Here is a 23,118-nt window from a genome sequence, read left to right as displayed (position 1 = left end):
TTGAATGGTCCGACCCACGGAGCTTCTAGTTTAGTGACGTCGCCGACCGGCTTCACCTTCTTCCACACGAGGTTGCCGACCTGGAACGACCTCGGGATCACTCGTTGATTGTAGTTCTACCTCATCCTTTTCCTATAAGCCATCAGCCGAACGACTGCTTTGTCGCGCGTCTCATCCACGAAGTCCAGCTCCAGAAGCCTCCGCTCGACGTTATCTTCGTTGTAGTGTTGTACCCGATTGGATTCGACTCCGACTTCGATCGGGACGACCGCTTCACCGTCGTATACAAGGTGGAACGGGGTTACACCCGTGCCTTCCTTAGGGGTTGTGCGGATTGCCCATAACACGCCAGGGAGCTCGTCCACCCAACTCCCTCCGATATGGTTGAGCCGAACTTTCAAAATCTGGAAGATCTCCCGATTGACGACTTCAGCTTGTCCGTTACTCTGAGGGTACACCACGAAGGTGAAGGCTTGTTGGATGTCATACTCCTCGCACCACTCATTGAGTTTCCATCCGACGAACTGTCTACCATTGTCTGAGATGAGTTGACGCGGAATGTCGAACCGACAGATGATATGCTGTCAGATGAACTTTTGGACCATCTGCTCGGTTATTTTCGCCAGCGGCTCGGCTTCAATCCGCTTGGAGAATTAGTCTACCACGACGAGCAAAAATTTTCTTTGCCCGGTCGCCATGGAGAAGAGTCCCACAATATCCATGCCCCATTGGTCGAACGGGCACAACACAGTGGAAACCTTCATCTCTTCGATCGGCCTGTGGGAGACATGGTGGTACTTCTGGTAGGACAAGAAGTTAACTACTGTCCGAGCGATATCCTCCTGTAGAGTCGGCCAGAAGTACTCTGCCAATAGAATCTTCCTTGCTAGCGACCGACCGCTCGGATGCCTCCCACAGGAGCCTTGGTGTACCTCCCGTAGTATATAGTCGACGTCCTCTGATCCGACGCATTTAAGCAATGACCTGAAGAAGACCTTCTTATAGAGCTGGTCCCTGACGAGGGTGAAACGATCGGCTCTTCTTTTCAATAAGCAAGCTTCCTCCCAATCGGACGGTGTAGCTCCTGATCTTAGAAACTCTGCTATGGTCGTTCTCTAATCGCCAGGGAAAGTGAGCCCTCCATCCAATCGACGTGCGCCGCCAAGGATACTTGCTCAATCAGCTGAGTAATGACGATCGACGAGAGTGAGCTCGCCAATTTGGCTAGCTCGTTCGCCGTTTGGTTCTCCGCTCGGGGGATCTTTTGGATGATTACCTCCTAAAAGTTTGCCTTCAACTTTTCGAAGGCTTTAGCATACAACTTCAGTCGCGTATTACTTGTAAAATACCGGAAAATAGGCGAATCTTAATAAAGGAATTTTCCAGAATTTTTGGAAATTTTTCGAGAATTTTTCGGAGCTCGTATGGACAAGTTAACGGGGACAAAAACAGGGTCCGGGAAAGGCCTGTTTAGGTTACCCTGTTTTAATGAGGAAAAGATTTATTTTCTTTTCCTTTTCTTTTTATTTTTTTTTTCTTTTAATTTTCTTTATTTGCTCTGCCTCGTTGAAAAACCCTGTGCCCGAGCCTCGCCGTTTCTTCTTTTCCACGCGCGACAACTCTTGCTGAGCCCTCGCCGCGCGCCCGATCTCCTCCGTGCCCTAACCGCTGGCCCAACGGTTCTCCTCTTCTTCATTTCTTCTGCCCGACGCCACTGTTCTTCCGCAGCAGAGCCCTATTTCTTTCTCCTCTCTGTGTCTGTGCCCGCGCGAAGCCTCAGCCGAGCCATCTCCGGCCTATGCCCTAGCCGCCGGCGACGCACGGAGCAACGCCGCAAAACCCCTGGTGCCCTAGTCGACACCGATCACAGCCGTCGCCTCTCGCCGTGGAGGACTCAGATCGCCGCCCCTTTTTGTCAGCGAGTTTTGGCCGGAAGAGGGAGTATCAAGCCCTCTCTTGATCAGCCCGGTTCTCCACTGCCGAGCCCTCTTCCTATCTGTTAATTGTCGACGCCAGTCAAGTTGCTGTTTTCCATCCTTTCCTCTCTTCCGGCAGAGCAGAGCCGTCGACTCCTTGTTCTTGGGCCATGCCTTAGCACAGTAGCCGGATCCTTGATCACCTCCGACCAGTGGAAAGGAAGAGGTAAGATGATTAGGTTGATGCATTCATGATCACTAGCTTGGTCTCACCTTGAACTGAACTGTAGGGGAAAATTTCAAGCGGGAATTGTGTACTGTGGGGAGTTCCTGGTTTCGGCAGCAATCATTCAGTATTCCCTTTTTACAGCAGCACCCCTTGTTCCAGAAATCAACAAGGCTGAGGAATAAGGTAAGGAGTTAAGCATTTTATACATGCTATGGATCATGGGCTGATTCAATTATGTTAGATAGTTGTTCATGTGTTGATTTAGGTTTATAAGTTGTATAATTGTGTGATTGGGGTTCATGAAACTAACCCTAACTAGTCAGTGGGTTAGAAATTAGTTTAGCTATTTGTTTATAATTAAATTAGCTAAACTGTGCGATTTAACACAGGACCTTGACGCGAGACGAGTATCTCGACGTCCGGATTTGGACGGATTGGACCACTTTATTGGAGGCGGGTACTTTGACTTATGTCTTTTGATATGCATGATAATATGTTTAACATATAACAATAATTGTGTTATCTGTTTGTTTCGGTTGGTCGCTACATGATTAGTTACATGTTTGTTTGTTTATTTATGCTGCACTGCATGATATCTACCTGATCACATATGCTTTAGGTAGTGAACCAAGCACATGCTATGATATGTTCTGGATCTAGGGTTTATTTGATACCCTATTTTATTGGTGTACCTTCTATTTGATACTTCTTCCAGTGGTACACACTTGTATCTAGTTATATGGACTATGCCATGTTTTTAGTGACATGCATCATGATTGCATGCTGTGCGATTGTCGGCTCCACTTTGGTTGAGCACATCGCCAGTTGCATGTACTGCACACACCACCCATGGATTAGTTGTATATCTGGCTGGAGTGTGGCGGTTCTGCTGTTTGGCTCCGTTGGTCAAGTGACTCAGCGTGGTAGCCGGCAGTCAGTTCCGCTCTGTTTGGCTCCGTTAGCATTTAGTGTAGCAGCGTGGTAGCCGGCAGATGGTGGACTCAGCGTGGTAGCCGGCAGAGATATCCTCCCCGTCATTGTGTACCGGGAGATGAGAGCATTGAGCTCCCCCATTTATGATTTGGGGACAGAGGACAGGAGTACTCCGACAGCATTCCGTCCACTCAGTCACTGTCAGGAGCAGTGATGTCCGAGTGCACGGTCACCATATGCATTTATTGCATTTTATTGTTGTGATTGCTACACTTATATGCTGCATTTGTATGGATGCATTTGATTGACATGCATACAGGATTATGACTTCTTCGGTCTGACGACCTGTTACCTTTGTACCTTGATTCCGGTTAGTACAGTTATCTCCTGATTTCGTTTCAGTTGCATTTATTCATTCTCGTATTCAGGAGACTGTACGCATGATTAGTGTTGTCTGTTATTTGTTTTATTATGCATATCAGTTGTACCTGCCGAGTGTTGGACTCACCCCGCCTCCATTGTTGATATTTTCAGGTTGAAGCTGTCCGGAGCAGTTCCAGTCGCTGGCCCCCCATCTGCACGTAGAGCCACTTCTCTACTAGTTCATTATTTGTTTTATTTTGGCCTTTTTCTATATCAGACTTTGTTTTAGCATTGTCTTTGGATTTTTACTATAGATATTGTATGGAGTGATACCTTTTGATGGATTTTTGATATGATATTGGATTTCATTCTACTACGTGCCTGCCTGGACGGCAGAAGAGGTGAGTTCGTTGGATTTGAGCTTTACGAGTGTAGTGGAGTAGGGTGGATTTCGAGTCAGAGTCCTATTGTTATTGTTTACTATTATTAACTGCGTGGTTGTGACAGTCAGAGGCTGAATATCTTTATAAACTGCGTGGTGTTTGTTTTTTTTTATTTTTGTTATCATTCCAGCCGCCTGTGGCTGATGTATATGTGAGATGTAGAAAGTTTCATATTGTCCGCCGTACAGGGGAGATGCTGCCGAAATTTCTTCAGACAGAGACTCCTCTGGGGCGTGACAATTTAGTGGTATCAGATTAGTCTGGGCAGTTATTTTCGGTTGCACGGATTTGTCCGTTTCGATTATGTTATGGACTTCCGTTTTGGATTTATATGGATTTCCGGTGTTTGTTTTTCTCGTACGGAATTCCAAGGTCAATTTGGGGGCTGGACAGATCTCCAGACAGCAATTAGGTATGATGTCATTTTGTTAGTTTATAGTAATATCCGTAATATAATTTAACAGATATGAGGCGATCTACGCAGATTGCGAGATGTGGTGCCGGACGAGCACGCGAGGATCGCAGGATCTCCGGATATACCGAGATGCCACCGAGGCCGAGCCCGCTTGGCCGTGATGCACTCAAGATATCGCGAAAAGTGCGCGGGCCTTCGACCGATGGCTCCCTTAGAGGTACCTACCTCACCTGCACCGACAGTATCCACTCCTACCGGTACCACCAGGGATACCGTTAGCATATCCGACACCAGCTCCAGCTCTATCTATACTCGGCACCACCGCCACCTGGCCTACACCATCTAGCGCACAAGATGTGCCCCTCAAGACTATCGTGTACCCAAAGCTCCCGATTAGGGATACCTGGTTGCTTCACATCCACCAAGGCTCATCAGATTCCACCATGCCACCTACATTCACCCTACACCGACAAGATATGCTCCCGGTTACCTAAAGACCGGAGTACCTCCTCCAGCTTTTACAGTACCTTCAGAGCATCACCCAAGAGCCGCCTGGGCCCGACAGCCGTACCGACACACCTCATAGATCCTGCCGCGGCACGAGCCAGGATTCCAGTATTGGCAGAATCGATGAAGAGTCGATTCACACTCTTCCGAGGAGACAGAGATCCGAGTGTGGCCTTGTCTTGGATTGAGACCATGGAGCGGACTTTCTTTTATATTGCTTGCTCCGAGTGGGAGAAAGCAGAGCTGGCTGCTTTTCACTTACGGGATGCGGCCGACACTTGGTGGCTTACCCAGCGTTCTATCATCGGTGAGCAGAACATCACATGGGCCAGATTCAGAGAGGCTTTTGAGAGCCGTTTCTTTCCACGAGCTTATCAGATGGCTCGCCGGCAGGATTTCCTGAGTTTGCGACAGAATAATCGGACAGTGACTGAGTATAATGCAGAGTTTGACAGATTGGCCAGATTTTGTCCAGAGCTAGTTGCTGAGGACAGTTCACGTATGCAGCAGTTCATTCAGGGACTGGATGGACATTTGCAACTAAGACTTGTCGGTCTTGGTATCACATCTTATGCGGAGATGTTGGACAGAGCCCTCATTATTGAGTCAGCTCAGCAGAGAGTTTTTCCGGATAGGAAAAGGAAGCAGCCGAGTCAGACATCTGGACAGATCCAGCAGCCTCAGGCTACACCACAGCAGAGCAGGCGTAGTCAGTCAGATCAGGGTATATCTGGGGATCTCGTAAACCCCAGAAATCAGGACAGTCTTCTTCTGGACGTTCCCGGTCTTCCCAGCAGAACCGGAAACAACCCGCCAGCGACGTTCGTTGTTTCAGATGTGGGTCCAGAGATCATATCATCTCAGCTTGCTCTCTGGGACAGTCGGTTTGCTTTTATTGCAAATTGCCTGGGCACCAGAGCCGAGATTGTCCGCAGAAGACTCAGCATATTACTTCCGGAGGGACGGATCATGGAGGGCAGTCCAGTCAGTCCGGTACTTAACGCAGAGGGCGTAGAGCCCAACCTTTGCCGGCAGTGCTTCACCGCAGCAGATTTGGCATGCTTGACAGAGTACTGCTTCCATAGCACCCCGAGTTCTGCTGTGGACTTTATTATCCGACGATGGGCGATGCACCACCATAGGTCAAGATGCAGACTCACCACCGCATCAAGATCGCCGTCCTCGGTCTTCTCGCGCGATCCAAGATACCAAAGCATTCCTCCTCCTCCGCCGAGACCGGACGTGTTCATGCGATGACCGAGAGGATGCGCAATGAGCCGACGGATCCGTTTTCCGTATGATTTCTATTTATGCCTTATCTGCAGATATACTGATAGACTGTAGCTCGCATTCATTTATATCTCGCACTTTTATGCGGGAGGTTGGTAGATTACCCACTCTCAGCGATTGACCGCCTCCTACCGTCCGGTGATTCATTGGATGTCACCCAGAGGTCGAGGTTGCCCGTTAGATTTTGGCAACCTAATACTTACAGTGGATCTTTTAGTATTAGAAATGGTCGATTTTGATATTATTCTTGGCATGGATTGTTTGTCAGGATATCATGCCACGGTTGATTGCCGATGAGGGTGGTCACATTTCGCCTCCGAACCAACCTCGTGGGATTTCACCGGCATCGAGACGACGCTTATCGATCATTTCGCGATACAGCTCGAGGTCACATGGCCGGGGTTTTCTTATCTTTGATCAAGATCGAGGACAGCAGCTGCAGCCTCCGACGTTCGTAGTCCCGGAGTACCCGATGTATTTCCGAGGAGCGCTGTGTTTGCCTCCCGTAAGGCCGGAGTTCGCTATTGAGTTGATTCCGAACCGCACCGACATCGAAAGCTCCTTATCGATGGCACCAAAGGAGTTGAACGAGTCAAGGTTCAACTCGGAGCTTTTGGATAGGGATTCATTCGCCTAGTGTTTCTCCATGGGTTCTCCTGTGTTATTTATTAAGAAAAAGACGGCACCATGAGGTTATGTATTGACTACGGGCAGCTGAATAGAAATAAATATCTTTACCATGGATCGAGGATTTGTTTGATCACCTCAGGTACATCGGTGTATTCTAAGATTGATCCGCGATCCGGATATCATCACCGAGAGTCGAGACTCGGATATTCGAAGATGCCTTTCCGCACTGTATACATTCATTATGAGTTTTGGTAATGCCATTTGGCTTACCAATGCTCCAGCGTGTTTATGGATTTGATGAACCATATTTCGGAGTATCTTGATTGGTTTGTTATCGCTTTCATTGATGACATATTGGTCTACTGATTCCGAGGAGGAGCACGACAAGATCTTCGCAGCTTTGAGATTCTTCGACATCACCAGACGCGAAGTTCAGCAAGTGTGCGTTTGGCTATCCTCGACGATTTTCCGGGACACGTGGTTTCTAGTAGAGGTATTTCACTGATCCTCAAGATCGAGGTCACCTGATTGGGAAGTCAGCCTGTGAGATCCGCAGCTCGATTGGCGGATATTACCGACGCTTTATCGAGGGTTTCGCGTATTGCTACCGACACGCCTACCGTGAAAGGCGTGAAGTTTACGTGGACCGAGGATGCGAGACCACCTTTCAGAGCCAAGCGAGATTAGTGTCGGCCAGCTTTGGTTCTACCTTCCGGAGAGGACGGATTTGTACTCTATACCGACGCTTCTCTACGGGGTTTGGGTGCCACTGCAGAGTAGTCTCTTATGCTTCTCGTCAGTTGAAGGAGCATGAGAAGAACTACCCAGTTCATGACTTGGAGTTAGCTGCCATCATTTTTGCTCTGAAGCTTTGGCGACATCATTTATATGGTATCACATTTGAGATTCTCACTGATCATAAGAGTCTCAAATACATTTTCACTCAGAAGGAGCTTAATCTCCGACAGAGGAGATGGATGGAGTTCTTGAAGGATTACGATTGTACCATTAGCTACCACCCGGGGAAAGCTAATGTGGTTGCCGATGCACTCAGCAGGAAGTCCAGAGGGACTTTGGCTTGCCACCGGACTTCAGTCACAGACTTGATTCAGAGTTTTTCCGAGTTAGACCTTGAGGAGCAGGGATCTACAGAGCAGGGTATTTTGGTTACCATGGAGAGGCTCAGGCTGGTGATCAGCATTGTCAGTTCATTGGCAGTCAGATAGTTTCCGGGCAGCAGACCGAGTTTACACGAGACGAGGGGGGTGTTATATACTTCCGAGGCAGATTATGCGTACCTCAGTCTCATCCGGTCTTACAGGAGCTACTTCAGGAGGTACACCGATCTCGATTTGCGATCCATCCAAGCGGAACCCGTATGTATCGAGACTTGAGACGTTCCTACTGGTGGAACGGTATGAAGAAAGACATCGCGGATTTCGTAGGTAGATGTCTTGTCTGTCAGCAGGTGAAGGCTGAGCATCAGAGACCTGCAGGATTACTTCAGCGGATTCCTATTCCTGAGTGGAAATGGGATCACATTACCATGGACTTTGTGGTAGGATTGCCGAGGACACGACGAGGCCATGACGCGATTTGGGTAATCGTTGATCGATTAACCAAATCCGCGCATTTCTTAGCGATCCGGAGGACTGATCCCCTGGATCGATTAGCAGATCTGTATTGTCGGGAGATCATCAGACTACATGGTGTTCCGTTGAGTATCATTTCGGATAGAGATCCACGGTTTACGTCTCGTTTCTGGCAGAGTCTGCAGCAGGCCTTGGGCACACAGCTCCGACTTAGTACAGCTTTCCATCCACAGACAGATGGACAGTCAGAGCGGACTATTCAGACTCTTGAGGACTTGCTGAGATCATGTGTTATGGATTTTGGAGGCAGTTGGGAGGACCATCTGCCGTTAGTAGAGTTTGCTTACAACAACAGCTTCCATTCGGCTATTCAGATGGCACCGTTTGAGGCGTTGTATGGTAGACCTTGTCGGACATGTTGGTTGCTATTCGGAAAACCTATAGGTTCCACTGTACAAAAATTTTGTACAAAGGTCTGAACCTTTTCCTAGCTACCATGTGTTCTTTTAAATTAAATTTTGGATCGCCTGCGGAACTTAACACGTTTGATCCAAAACTTAATCTATTTGTTCTTTTAGGTTTTGACTTGGATCTCCTGCGGAACTTAACACGTTCGACCCAAGTCTCCTTAAGTTATTAATTCCATTAAATATTAATTTCCATAAAAGGTTCCCAGTACTGACGTGGCGAGGCACATGGCCTTCTTGGATATGGGAGCAACCACCACCGACTAGACAAAACCTTTAATAGAAAGCTAATATTTAATTTCCTAAAATAACTTTAGGTTAACCAAAGAGAACAATCAAATCACAAGGAAAAGAAAGAAACAAAAGAACACAACTTCGAAAAAACATATTCGAAATACTAGAACGTAAGCCTCTTGTATTTGGTATTATTTCCATAAATAACTAGCATGATGCGGAAATAGAAATTACTAGTTATACCTTGTAGAAAAACCTCTTGATCTTCTACCGTATTCCTCTTCTTATCCCGGACGTCGTGTGGGCGACAATCTTCCAAGACGAGAACCACCACGCACCTTCTTCTTCTCCAAGCAAGGTTCGGCCACAAGAAGAACCACCTCCAAGGAAGAAGAACTTGATCACCACCAATGCTCCAAAGGATCTTCAAGATGAGGCTTCCTCCTCTTTCTTCTTCTCCTACCTAGGTCCGGCCACCAACAAGAGCTCCAAGAGATGTATGGTTCGGCCACCAAAAGAGAAGAAAGGAGAAAGGCTAGGGCCGGCCACAAGAAGAAGAAAAGAGGGAGAGAAAAATAAAATATTGTCTCTCTTCAAGGCACCTTAACCCCCTCTTTTATAATCCTTGGCCTTGACAATTAAGGAAACTTATTAAAAATAATATCAATAGCTTTCCTTAATATGAATTAATGAGGAATTAATAAAATAAAAACTCCCCATTAAATTCATATGGCCGACCACAATTTAAAGAGAAGAAAAATTTCCAATCAACAAAAATTTCCTTATTTGTTCTTGTAAATTTAATTTCTCTTCAAAATCCCTTCATGGTTGATAAAAAGGAAATTTCTATAATTTTAATTTTATCAACATGTGGATAATATTTAAAGAGAAAATAAAACATCTCTCCAATCTACAAATAAGGAAAGAGATCTAATCTTTTTCTTTAATCTTTTGTAGATCTATTACAAGAGAGATATTTTAATTTTAATTCTCTTTAAATTATATCTTCCACATAAAAATTAAAATTAAATTCCTTTTTTAATTTAGTTTGGCCGGCCCTACTAGCTTGGGTTCAAGCTAGGGCCGGCCACCCAATTTTATACCTAGGCCGGCCCTAGCTTGTTCCCAAGCTAGCTTGGCCGACCCCTATTGGGTAGGTTTAGAAGGTGGGTATAGGTGGGTATAGAACTCTATAAATAAGAGGCTACGATAGGGACCGAGAGGAGGAATTGGTTTTGGTCTCCCGATAAAATTAAGCATCCCGTGTTCGCCCCGAACACACAACTTAATTTTATCAAGAATAAGGCATTCCACTAGATAACTAGCAGTGTACTACCGCACCAATCCCAAATTACATTTTGGGATCCTTATTATTATGAGTGTGTTAGTCTACCTGTGTTTAAGATATCGAATGTCAACTAATTAAGTGAGTTACTGACAACTCCTCTAATTAATATCTAAGTCCAAGAGTAGTACCACTCAACCTTATCATCATGTCGGACTAAGTCCACCTGCAGGGTTTAACATGACAATCCTTATGAGCTCCTCTTGGGGACATTATCAACCTAGTATCTCTAGGACACAGTTTCCTTCTATAATCAACAACACACTGATACCATTTCCCAACTTATCGGGTTTATTGATTCATCGAACTAAATCTCACCCATTGATAAATTAAAGAAATAAATATCAAATATATGTGCTTGTTATTTTATTAGGATTAAGAGCACACACTCCATAATAACTGAGGTCTTTGTTTCTTTATAAAGTCAGTATAAAAGAAACGACCTCTAATGGTCCTACTCAATACACTCTAAGTGTACTAGTGTAATTATATAGTTAAGATAAACTAATACATAATTACACTACGACCTTCCAATGGTTTGTTCCTTTCCTTTTTAGTCGTGAGCTACCGTTTATAATTTATAAGGAACTGATAACATGATCTTCTGTGTGTGACACCACACACCATGTTATCTACAATATAAATTAATTGAACAACTACATTTATCATAAATGTAGACATTTGACCAATGTGATTCTTATTTCTAGATAAATGTTTATACCAAAAGCTAGGCTTTTAGTATACACTCTAACAATCTCCCACTTATACTAAAAGACTAAGTTGCCATATCAGCTGCCATACATCTGATTCCCAACCCTTCAACATGCCCATCAAAAGCTCTTGCCTTAAGGACCTTAGTGAAAGGATCTATAGGTCATCACCTGATGCAATCTAGGCGGCAACAACTTCTCCTCATTTATACAATTTCTTGTATTGGGTGGTACTTGCGCTCTATTGTGTTTACTTGCCTTTATAGACTTATGATTTCTTCGAGTTTGCTACTGCACCAATATTATTACAATAAATTGTAATAATCTTTGGACAAACCAGAAATCATATCTAAGTCTATCTTGAGGTTATTGAGTCATTCAGCTTTTATGACTACCTCAGAGGCTTGCCATATGCTAAACTTCTATGGTGGAGTCCAGAAAAACACCTATGCTTATCACTCTTCCATAGTTATGACTTTACCTCCTAAAGTAAACACAAAACCCCGATGTTGACTTATTATTGTCCCTATCCGATTGGAAGTCAAAATCCATGCAACCCACAAGGACCAAATTAACTGCCTTGTAAGCTAGCATATATTCTCTAGTGCCTCTAAGGTACTTCAATATATGCTTTGCTGCAATCCACTGTCCTTGTCTAGGGTTATTTTGATATCTGCTAACTATGCCCTTGGCAAAACAGATTTCTGATCTCGTGCATGGCATACATTAGGCTTCCGACAGTCGAAGCATAAAGAACTGCCTTTATTTCCTTTATCTCCTTTGATGTCTAAAGTTACTCCATCTTGAAAAGTTAAGAAACCTTTCTTGGAGTTTTGCATGCTTAAAACGAGCAAGGATTTTTCTGATATATGAAGCTTGGGATAAGTAAAATATTCTTTTCTTGCGATCACTTATTACTTTGATCTCAAGAATATATACATTCTCCCAAGTCCTTTATATCGAATTATTTGGACAACCATACCCTTACTTCTGACAACATTTTGATATTGTTTCCAACTACCAAAAATGTTATCTACGTATAGTACAAGAAATATCACCACGCTTCTATCACACCTTTTGTATACACAAGACTTATCCGGTTACTAAATCCATAGGTGTGGATTACTTTGATAAACTGGATGTTCCAAGACCTTGAAACTTTGTATCAGTCCATAGACTGATTGAGCTTGCACACAAGATGCTCTTAGCACTTTGCAATGAACCCTTCTGGTTGCTTTATATGGATGCTTTCTTCAAGACTTCTATTAAGGAATGCTGTCTTGACATCCACTTGCCAAATAGATAAAAGAATCCGGATAGACTTAAGCATGGCTACCAGTGAAAAAGGTTTCCTTTTTCATCAAGCCTTGCTTTGAAGGTTTCTACCTTCCTGTCTATCCCTCTTTTTCTATTATAGACCTTTTACACCCAAAGGCTTTTACACCACTTGGTGGTTCTACAAGCTTCCAGATTTTATTAGAATACATATATTCTAATTCTATTATTCATTACTCTTTGCCAAGATGCTTCATATTTATCTTGGAGTGCTTCGTCATATGTCCGGATATCAGGTTCATGTCCTTCAGGGATCGAGTTCAAAAACTCTCCCAAAACATGAATCTTTTAAGGTTGCTTAACAACCCTCCCACTACGACAAGGCATTTTCTGCAATTGTGTATCATTTGTGATACGTGTTGCAGTTTTCTTGTGGTATCTCATCTTGTACAGTTGGTACTAGATTAGACATGTCTTTTATTATTTTCTTAAGAACAAATTTACTTATGAGCACGTGGTTCATTATATAGTCCTTTTCTAAAAATCAGTCATTGATGTTATCAATGACCTTCTGATTTTTAAGACTATAAACCTACTTTTGTTTATCTAGGATAACTTACAAACAAGTGAACTCCTATCCAACTTATCATTATCTCTCTTTAACATATATGTTGGATTACCAATCGAATATGCTTCAAAATAGGCTTACGCCTATTCAAGAATTCTATATGAGTAGAGAGTTATGACTTGGAAGGCACTATGTTCACTTTCATTTTCGAGTATATCCTTAAAACAAATTTGGTAATTTTCAATAACTCATCATCTATCTAATTATTCCATAAGAGTTCTTTACCTTCTTCTACTACACCATTCTGTTGGGGTGTACCAGATGCGATTAGTTGGGATTGAAATCCAAACTTCGATAAGTGACTCCTAAAATCTCTCAAGAGGTACTTGCCAACGATCTTCCATAGTGACTTTTTACTTTATTTCTCCGCATCAACCTTGTACTCTTTGAACTAATCAAAGTACTTAGTCTTGCGGTACATTAAGTAAATTTATTTGTATCTTGAATAGTTGTCTATAAATTAGACAAAATATTCAATACTACCTCTTGTCTGGATAGTCATAGGATCACACAAATCAGAATGAACCGATTTCAACATATCTTTGACTCAATACACCTTGGACTTAAAAGCTTCTTGGTTATTTTTCTTCCAAGTAAGACTCGCAGGTTGGAAAGATTTCCACTACCAATGAACCCAAAAGTTCATCAGCTACCAATGAATCCTACTCAAGTATAACCTAGCTTTAGATGCCAAAGATATAATTGGTTCATTTCCGAAGGTTGCTTTCTCTTAAAATTAGAAGATGTGTTACTAATTTCCATTTGTTGCATCGTGGGAGCTATTGGATTATAAATTGTCAACCATCATACCAGAATAGATAACTTTCCTATTTTTCTTGATAACAACTTTGTTATCAAAATAGACATAATATCTATAATAGTTTAGAAACTGAAATCAGGTTCTTTCTAAACTTGGTACGTAAAGACAATTACTTAAAATCCATATTTTATTCTTATCAAAGGATAAACATCTCCCACTGCAACAGTTACCACTTTTACAGTAGTGCCCAAGTGGACGGTGATTTACCTTTCATTTGGTTGTCGGGTTTCCTGGAACCCTGCAATGAATTGCAGACACGATTAATGGCATCTTGTATCTACACTCCAGGTTCTGGTTGATAACACCACTAGACATGTTTCAACTAATGAATTAAATACACCTAAATTATTCTTTGTTCTAAGAAGACAGTCTACCTTAATGTCCAAGTCCTATTTCCAATCATTACAATTGGGACTACTAAGTCTTTTTCTATAGTATGACTACTAGGGATTGACAAACATCCTAAGAATCACAAAAACATTTGGTCAAGATCAACTCCTTAAAATCTCCATGAATTTTGTGTATACAAAATCGAAGAGGAGATTTTATTCATTAATTTTATTATCTCGTCAACTTTACTTTATGACGAATAAAATTAATAGTCGATCTGTCTTTGATCAAATATTTGGTCAAAACTCTTTGAATTTAAAATAACATTGATTCCTCAAACAATATTATTTAAATTTACCAACACCTCAAACACCGTGAATTTTGTATGCCACGTTAGTATCGACGTATACAAATTCAACATTTGTAAAAGGAGGGTTTTACCCATTAACTATCTTGTCAACGTATCTTTATGACAAATAAAATTATCTCAAACACCGTTAATTTTGTATGCCACGTTAGTGTGGACGTATACAAAATCAATCATTTGTAAGAGGGGTTTTAACCCTTTAATTTTATTATCTTGTCAACCTAGTTTTATGACAAATTAATAGTTGGTTTCATTTGGTCACACAAATAATAGCAGTGACTCCGATGGGGAGGATACTATTAGATGTGTCTAAGTGTATACCATTACTTGACACTAAGTCCATTAATAAGATTATGCCCCTTCCGTTGGGGAAGATCACACGCTCTTAATTAACTTCCTATAGTCATCCAAAAATGGAAGTCTGTTCTAGTGATCCACAAACAAGCTCATCCGTTATGGAGGAAGGCACTCAGAGCCAACGCGCAAGCTTGTTTGCATCACTTACAAACCAGTAATGGAGACCATGGGATTTATTTAAAAATCCTCTCCCACTTAGTTATTTATAAACGAGGAATTTTAACTATGCTAGCCTACTAGTCATGTATACTAGCATGCACACACAGGACAATATAAAAGCAATAAAAAGAAAATCTAATTTTCAACTATTATGGCTTTTATCTCTAGTTGTCCTCCGTGTGTTGTCATCCCAAGTCGCTGCCATATTTGGCCACCGCCATCGGGCCTAGCTCCATCCATCTTGCTCCTAGTTCCACTGCGCCTCGGTCCTTAGAAGGTTCCACGCTTTGCAAGATTCGATCCATGACATAAATAGAATTTTACATTTTGATCCTATATTCCATAAAAGGAATGTACATGTATCTAGATCAAAAATAAAATCCTAATAAAACTAAATACAGCCCCTGATTTTAAATACAATCATGCACACACGATAAATGCCCTTGACATGTCCAAGGGTCCAATCACACACATAATAACTAAAAGCCATAATAGTTGGATCCTGATCCACAAAGTTAGCACATCCTACTATTAACCCGCCTAAATTATGTATGACATGTGCATAATTAAACTAATACCAAATACATAGAGGCAAAACCCTAGCTCGATACCAATTGTTGGTTGCTACTCGGAAAACCTATAGGTTCCACTGCATAAAAATTTTGTACAAAGGTCCGAACCTTTTCCTAGCTACCATGTGTTCTTTTAAATTAAATTTTGGATCGCTGCGGAACTTAACACGCTTGATCCAAAACTTAATCTATTTGTTCTTTTAGGTTTTGACTTGGATCTCCTGAACTTAACACGTTCGACCCAAGTCTCCTTAAGTTATTAATTCCATTAAATATTAATTTCCATAAAAGGTTCCCAGTACTGACGTGGCGAGGCACATGGCCTTCTTGGATATGGGAGCAACCACCACCGACTAGACAAAACCTTTAATAGAAAGCTAATATTTAATTTCCTAAAATAACTTTAGGTTAACCAAAGAGAACAATCAAATCACAAGGAAAAGAAAGAAACAAAAGAACACAACTTCAAAAAAATATTCGAAATTCTAGAACGTAAGCCTCTTGTATTTGGTATTATTTCCATAAATAACTAGCATGATGCGGAAATAGAAATTACTAGTTATACCTTGTAGAAAACCCTCTTGATCTTCTACCGTATTCCTCTTCTTATCCCGGACGTCGTGTGGGCGACGATCTTCCAAGACGAGAACCACCACGCACCTTCTTCTTCTCCAAGCAAGGTTCGGCCACAAGAAGAACCACCTCCAAGGAAGAAGAACTTGATCACCACCAATGCTCCAAAGGATCTTCAAGATGAGGCTTCCTCCTCTTTCTTCTTCTCCTTCCTAGGTCCGGCCACCAACAAGAGCTCCAAGAGATGTATGGTTCGGCCACCAAAAGAGAAGAAAGGAGAAAGGCTAGGGCCGGCCACAAGAAGAAGAAAAGAGGGAGAGAAAAATAAAATATTGTCTCTCTTCAAGGCACCTTAACCCCCTCTTTTATAATCCTTGGCCTTGACAATTAAGGAAACTTATTAAAAATAATATCAATAGCTTTCCTTAATATGAATTAATGAGGAATTAATAAAATAAAAACTCCCCATTAAATTCATATGGCCGGCCACAATTTAAAGAGAAGAAAAAATTTCCAATCAACAAAAATTTCCTTATTTGTTCTTGTAAATTTAATTTCTCTTCAAAATCCCTTCATGGTTGATAAAAAGGAAATTTCTATAATTTTAATTTTATCAACATGTGGATAATATTTAAAGAGAAAATAAAACATCTCTCCAATCTACAAATAAGGAAAGAGATCTAATCTTTTTCACTACAAAAAATAAGACTTTTAGGGACGAATTTTAAAAAATAATTCGTTGCAAAATTTTTTGGGTCGAAATCAGGGACGAAAATTTTTTCGTCCCAAAATGGTTGATGCCAACTTTTGGAACGAATTATGGTTTGTTGCAAATTTGGCAACGAATTTGGGGACGAAATTGGCGACGAATAATATTTTCGTCCCCAAATTCGTTGCAAAAAAGTATACAAATTTGCAACGAATAATTTTTTTGTTGCAAATTTAGCAACAAATTTGGGGACGAATTCACATAATGGTTTGTTGCAAATTTGACAACGAATTTGGGGACGAAATTCGCGACGAATAAAAGTTTCGTCCCCAAATTCGTTGCAAAAAAGCATACAAATTTGCAACGAATAATTTTTTTGTTGCAAACTTAGCAACGAATTTGGGGACGAGTTTACATAAGTTTTGTTGCCAAATTTGTCTCTATTTTTGCAACAAATTTGGGGACGAATTTGGAGACAAATTTTTTTTTGTTGCGAAGTTTGTCCCTAATATTGCAACGAATTTGGGGACAAATTCGGTGACAAAATATGTTTTGTTGCCATTTTTGTCCCTAAATTTGCAACGAATATAAATTTGTTGCAAAATTGGCAACAAATTTGGCAACAAAAATAGCCAAATTTCATGAAAATATTAATAATTCAATTTTGTCCCAGAATTCGTCCCAAATTCTGGGACGAATTTTGGGACGAATTTTGTGGATTCGTCCCAGAATCTGGGACGAATCCACAAATTCATCCCAGAATCTGGGACGAATCTGATTCTGAGACGAAATCTGGGACGAAAATAAATTTGTCCCTAATTATGATAGAACGGGGACAAATCATTTTCGTCGCCAAATTCGTCCCTATATTAAATATTTTTTCCAGATTCAATTTATTTCTACAATTCAATCCATAGATACATAAACACCAAATTCAAATAACATATAATATACATTCAACACATCCTAATTTCACATACAGTATTAATAATTGAACTCAACTCATAATTCAACAAATATAAAGATCTCAACAATCTTGTTCAAGCTTCTAGAAAATATTATACAAAGTTCAACAACCCAATGTTATATAAGTTCATCATCCATCAAGAAGGTAAATAAACTAATAATACATCAAGTCATCTTCGTCTGCCACAAAAGCTTTGCTCCCCATCAAATCTCCTTTGCCTACATAACAACAAACAAATAAACCAGATCATGTGTAACAAGAAAGATTGTAAATATGATACGATATGACCATGTAACAAGAACGATTGGAAAAAAGACATAACTGTGAAATTCCTTAAACATTCAAATAAATGCCCTATTTACCAACGATATGAACCATCCATGTGATAGCAACGGTAAATAAAAGTATAAGAATTATCGTGAAGCTAAGTACAAGTATCGTAACTATGATACAACCTAATATAATTGGCACATCATATATATAGAGAGAGAAAGAGATCTTGTGTAGTATGGTATTAGGGTTCAAATTTCCTCACTTTGTTCACTTTATTTTTCATTTTAATTTGCTGAATTTATAGTTTTGTCCTTGGTTTGGTTGTGTTTTGGTGTTTAATGTAAACTAAAGAATGTTTAAAATAATTTCTGTGAATATGCAAATAATTTCTGTAAACTAATGATGGTTTTCATGGTGAATATGCAAATCTTTCTTCCTTTAGCTTTCATGCACCTGATCCTCATCTAAGTGAAACGGTTGCTAATTTCTATGTATTTTAGTTGAAACTTACTATGGATCCTGGACTAGGAGTCTAAGACACAACTACTGTTCTTTACACTAGTTCTTTCTCTAGTAAGTTCAATCACTTGCTTTTGGTACAAAGTTTACTTATTGCTAAGCAAATATGATTAATTGTAAAGTGTCACAAAACGTTAGGACGACCAAAAAGGATATATTTTCGGAGCTCATTTATCAAACTATAAAAATTAAGCAAAATGATGGCATCAAAAGTTGTTGGATGCTTGTTGATCATTTTTATTAATTTCGCCTAATTGATTCTTTTCACATCCTCCTTGTAATCCTCTCCTCTTTTATGCTTTTATGTGGACATCTTGTATATGTGGTACTAATAATTAAGATAGGCTGATGAAGGGACTTGGCTTTGTTTAAATTAGATTGCCTTTTAATACGGAAAAGATGCATATCATGAAAAAAAGTTGATTTATGGTTTGATAGTTCTAAATTCAGATGTGTACAATTAATTTTGAAAATCTTAATTGGTATATTTTTTGATTTCTTTTACATAGCTATATTATCTTACAATTCAGATGTGTATAAATAATTTTGAGATTTTGGACATAAGATCGCTACTGAGTTTATCTAATACTTCTGTTTGCTTGTTTTTCATCTAAAACATGAATAATTAACAAAAGTTCAGACATATTAGAAGCATACAATTGAAGAAAGGACGAATAAGTGTAGGAAGAGTATAAAAGTAAAATTATCTCACTATAGAAAATGCTAATTCCAATGACCCATATTTCAACTTCAGATCATTTGATTCTTTGGAAACCTTAGCCTTATCTGCAAGAGCAATATCAGTTTCAAGAAAATCGAACCGCAACATAATGAAGCATCCTTGCTGCAAGAAGGGATGCTTTAACTTGCATTACCTACAAAGAAACAAACCTTCAGCAAGTTTCTTCTTCAAGTAGGTTAGCCGTTCCTTCAATGCCTTGAGTTCCACATTTTGCATCACTCTCCAGTTAATCTGCTGATCTGCTTTCCTCTAAAACACAAACAGCAAAACATTTAACGAAAATAAACTTACATTTCACCTAAAAGAAAGAGCATAAAAGCTGTCGAAGAAAAATCCATTAGTAAAAACAATTGAGCGAAATAAAGTTTTTTTTTTCAAACGAGATGAAAATACAGTGGTACCATTCGGGAAAATTTGAAATTGAAAGTCACTAGTGTAGTACAATACAAAGTCAAAACGCCACAGACAACAGGCTTGAAGGCTAACCTTCTTGGCGAGCAAATCGTCCAGCTTCGAATAATGAGATTTACAGACGGTATTCAGAGATTTCAACAGAGGGTTGTACTCGTTTAACTTGAAATTTCTGAAATTATATCACTACATACCGACAATTGCCCATATCCAGCTCCATATCAAAGATGATCAAAAGAAATCACTAGCTTGTGGCAGGGAGCACAAATTGATGCCAGATTTGAACCCTCGCAGATGGCGCAGCAACTGCTGCTGGGCTTCCTCACCATCAATTGACACCGGATTCGACCACGATCCAACGACTGATCGCCAACAACAGAATGGAGACTTCGATTTTGTTTCTGGAAACTCGACTGATCGCCAACAACAGAACGGATCGTTGTCTGCTTCCAGCACGCGCCTGGCGGTGGCCAGCACGCGCCTGGCGCCGGACAGCCCACGACGGCAGGCAGCCCCGCGACGCGGACAAGATTCGGCCAGCCACGGCAAGGCCCGCGCCTTCGCCGAGAGAGGGAGATCCGAGAGCAGTGGGCTTACCAATCGAAAACCTTCCACCGCTGGAGAGCAAGCGGTTGTCGCAGATCACGCCGTCGTCGGTCGGAGATGTGGCCGAAACCCTGGAAATCGCATGTTGGAAGGGGGAACGGGGGAGAAAGAAATGGGGAAGAACATAGGAATCGGGATGAGATGTAGATATAAGGTTTTTAGCATCAAATATGTTTTTGTTCCTAATTTTGGGACGAATCCCTGGATTCGTCCCAAAATCTGGGACGAATTCAGGAATTCGTCCCAGAATTTATTTATTTTAAATAAAAGAGGAAAAAAAATTAGAAAGAATAAATACGGACCTAGAGATATCGGAATTTGATGAAACAAGTTTCTATGCATTTGTATCATTGTCCTGATCGTAAATATATCCATGAAAATATTTTTAACCAAATATATATATATATTTGGAATTTTTTAATCCCAATTTGACCTAATTTGGTGTTAAAAATTTAAATCACTGAAAATAATATTTAAAAATTATGGATGATGACGTATTTACGATCAGTTCAACGATACGGATGCATAGAAACTTGTTTCATCAAATTCCGAGATCTGTAGGTCCTTATTTAAGCTTTCGGACACTAATTTACAAACGTTCAGTACACAACACATTTTTAGTTAGTATCAATCTATAGATGTTTTAAAAAATATCTACATAGAGACATCGGAATTTGATGAAACAAGTTTCTATGTGCTCGTCTCATTATCATGATCATAAATCTATCAATAAAAATATTTTTTACCAAATATATATATATTTGGAATTTTTTAATCCCAATTTGACCTAATTTGGTGTTAAAAATTCAAATTACTGAAAATAATAATTAAAAATTATGGATGATGACGTATTTACGATCAGCTCAACAATACGAATGCATAGAAACTTATTTCATCAAATTCCGAGGTCTCTAAGTCCATATTTAAGCCTTACGTGTTTCATTTTAATTATTTAAAAATAATTTTAGGTTTGGGACGAATTCTAGATTCGTCCCAAATTTTGGAACGAATCCAAGAATTCGTCCCAAAAATTTAATCATTTTTTTTTTAAAATAAATAAACTTGGACGGCTTAAATACGGACCTAGAGACATCGGAATTTGATGAAACAAGTTTCTATGTGCTCGTCTCATTATCATGATCATAAATCTATCAATAAAAATATTTTTTACCAAATATATATATATTTGGAATTTTTTAATCCCAATTTGACCTAATTTGGTGTTAAAAATTCAAATCACTGAAAATAATATTTAAAAATTATGGATGATGACGTATTTACGATCAGCTCAACGATACGAATGTATAGAAACTTGTTTCATCAAATTCCGAGGTCTATAGGTCCATATTTAAGCCTTACGTGTTTCATTTTAATTATTTAAAAATAATTTTAGGTTTGGGACGAATTCTGGATTCGTCCCAAATTTTGGGATGAATCCAGAGATTCGTCCCAAAAATTTAATCATTTTTTTTTAAAAATAAACAAACTTGGACGGCTTAAATACGGACCTAGAGACATCGGAATTTGATGAAACAAGTTTCTATGTGCTCGTCTCATTGTCATGATCATAAATATATCAATAAAAATATTTTTTACCAAATATATATATATTTGGAATTTTTTAATCCCAATTTGACCTAATTTGGTGTTAAAAATTTAAATCACTGAAAATAATATTTAAAAATTATGGATGATGACGTATTTACGATCAGCTCAACGATACGAATGTATAGAAACTTGTTTCATCAAATTCCGAGGTCTCTAGCTCCATATTTAAGTCTTACGTGTTTCATTTTAATTATTTAAAAATAATTTTAGGTTTGGGACGAATTCCTGGATTCGTCCCAAATTTTGGGACGAATCCAGAATTCGTCCCAAAAATTTAATCATTTTTTTTTAAAATAAACAAACTTGGACTGCTTAAATACGGACCTAGAGATATCGGAATTTGATGAAACAAGTTTCTATGTGCTCGTCTCATTGTCATAATCATAAATCTATCAATAAAATTATTTTTTACCAAATATATATATATTTGGAATTTTTTAATCCCAATTTGACCTAATTTGGTGTTAAAAATTTAAATCACTGAAAATAATATTTAAAAATTATGGATGATGACGTATTTACGATTAGCTCAACGATACAAATGTATAGAAACTTGTTTCATCAAATTCCGAGGTCTCTAGGTCCATATTTAAGCCTTACGTGTTTCATTTTAATTATTTAAAAATAATTTTAGGTTTGGGACGAATTCTGGATTCGTCCCAAAATTTGGGACGAATCCAGGAATTCGTCCCAAATTTTGGGACGAATCCAGAGATTCGTCCCAAAAATTTAATCATTTTTTTTTTAAATAAACAAACTTGGACGGCTTAAATACGGACCTAGAGATATCGGAATTTGATGAAACAAGTTTCTATGTGCTCGTCTCATTGTCATGATCATAAATCTATCAATAAAAATATTTTTTACCAAATATATATATATTTGGAATTTTTTAATCCCAATTTGACCTAATTAGGTGTTAAAAATATAAATCACTGAAAATAATATTTAAAAATTATGGATGATGACGTATTTACGATCAGTTCAACGATACGGATGCATAGAAACTTATTTCATCAAATTCCGAGATCTGTAGGTCCTTATTTAAGCTTTCGGACACTAATTTATAAATGTTCAGTACACAACACATTTTTAGTTAGTATCAATCTATAGATGTTTTAAAAAATA

General features: G+C 39.6%; 1 long non-coding RNA gene across 2 annotated transcripts; it reads right to left on the bottom strand.

Moving 5' to 3' along the window:
- Positions 1-17,848: 17,848 nt before the first annotated feature.
- Positions 17,849-20,542, bottom strand: LOC122027242. Of its 2 annotated transcripts, XR_006124328.1 has the most exons (4): positions 19,852-20,542; positions 19,515-19,614; positions 19,336-19,409; positions 17,849-18,049 (listed from the first exon to the last, which is right to left on the bottom strand). It is a non-coding gene; the product is annotated as an uncharacterized LOC122027242 (long non-coding RNA). The 2 variants fall into 2 exon arrangements; XR_006124327.1 differs by having other exon boundaries at positions 17,849-19,409; positions 19,852-20,541.
- Positions 20,543-23,118: the final 2,576 nt, after the last annotated feature.

The sequence above is a fragment of the Zingiber officinale genome, chromosome 10A (genome assembly GCF_018446385.1).
Source record: "Zingiber officinale cultivar Zhangliang chromosome 10A, Zo_v1.1, whole genome shotgun sequence".
Taxonomy (NCBI): domain Eukaryota; kingdom Viridiplantae; phylum Streptophyta; class Magnoliopsida; order Zingiberales; family Zingiberaceae; genus Zingiber; species Zingiber officinale.
Note: the sequence above shows the minus strand (reverse complement) of the source record. Positions and strands in the feature narration are given on the sequence as shown.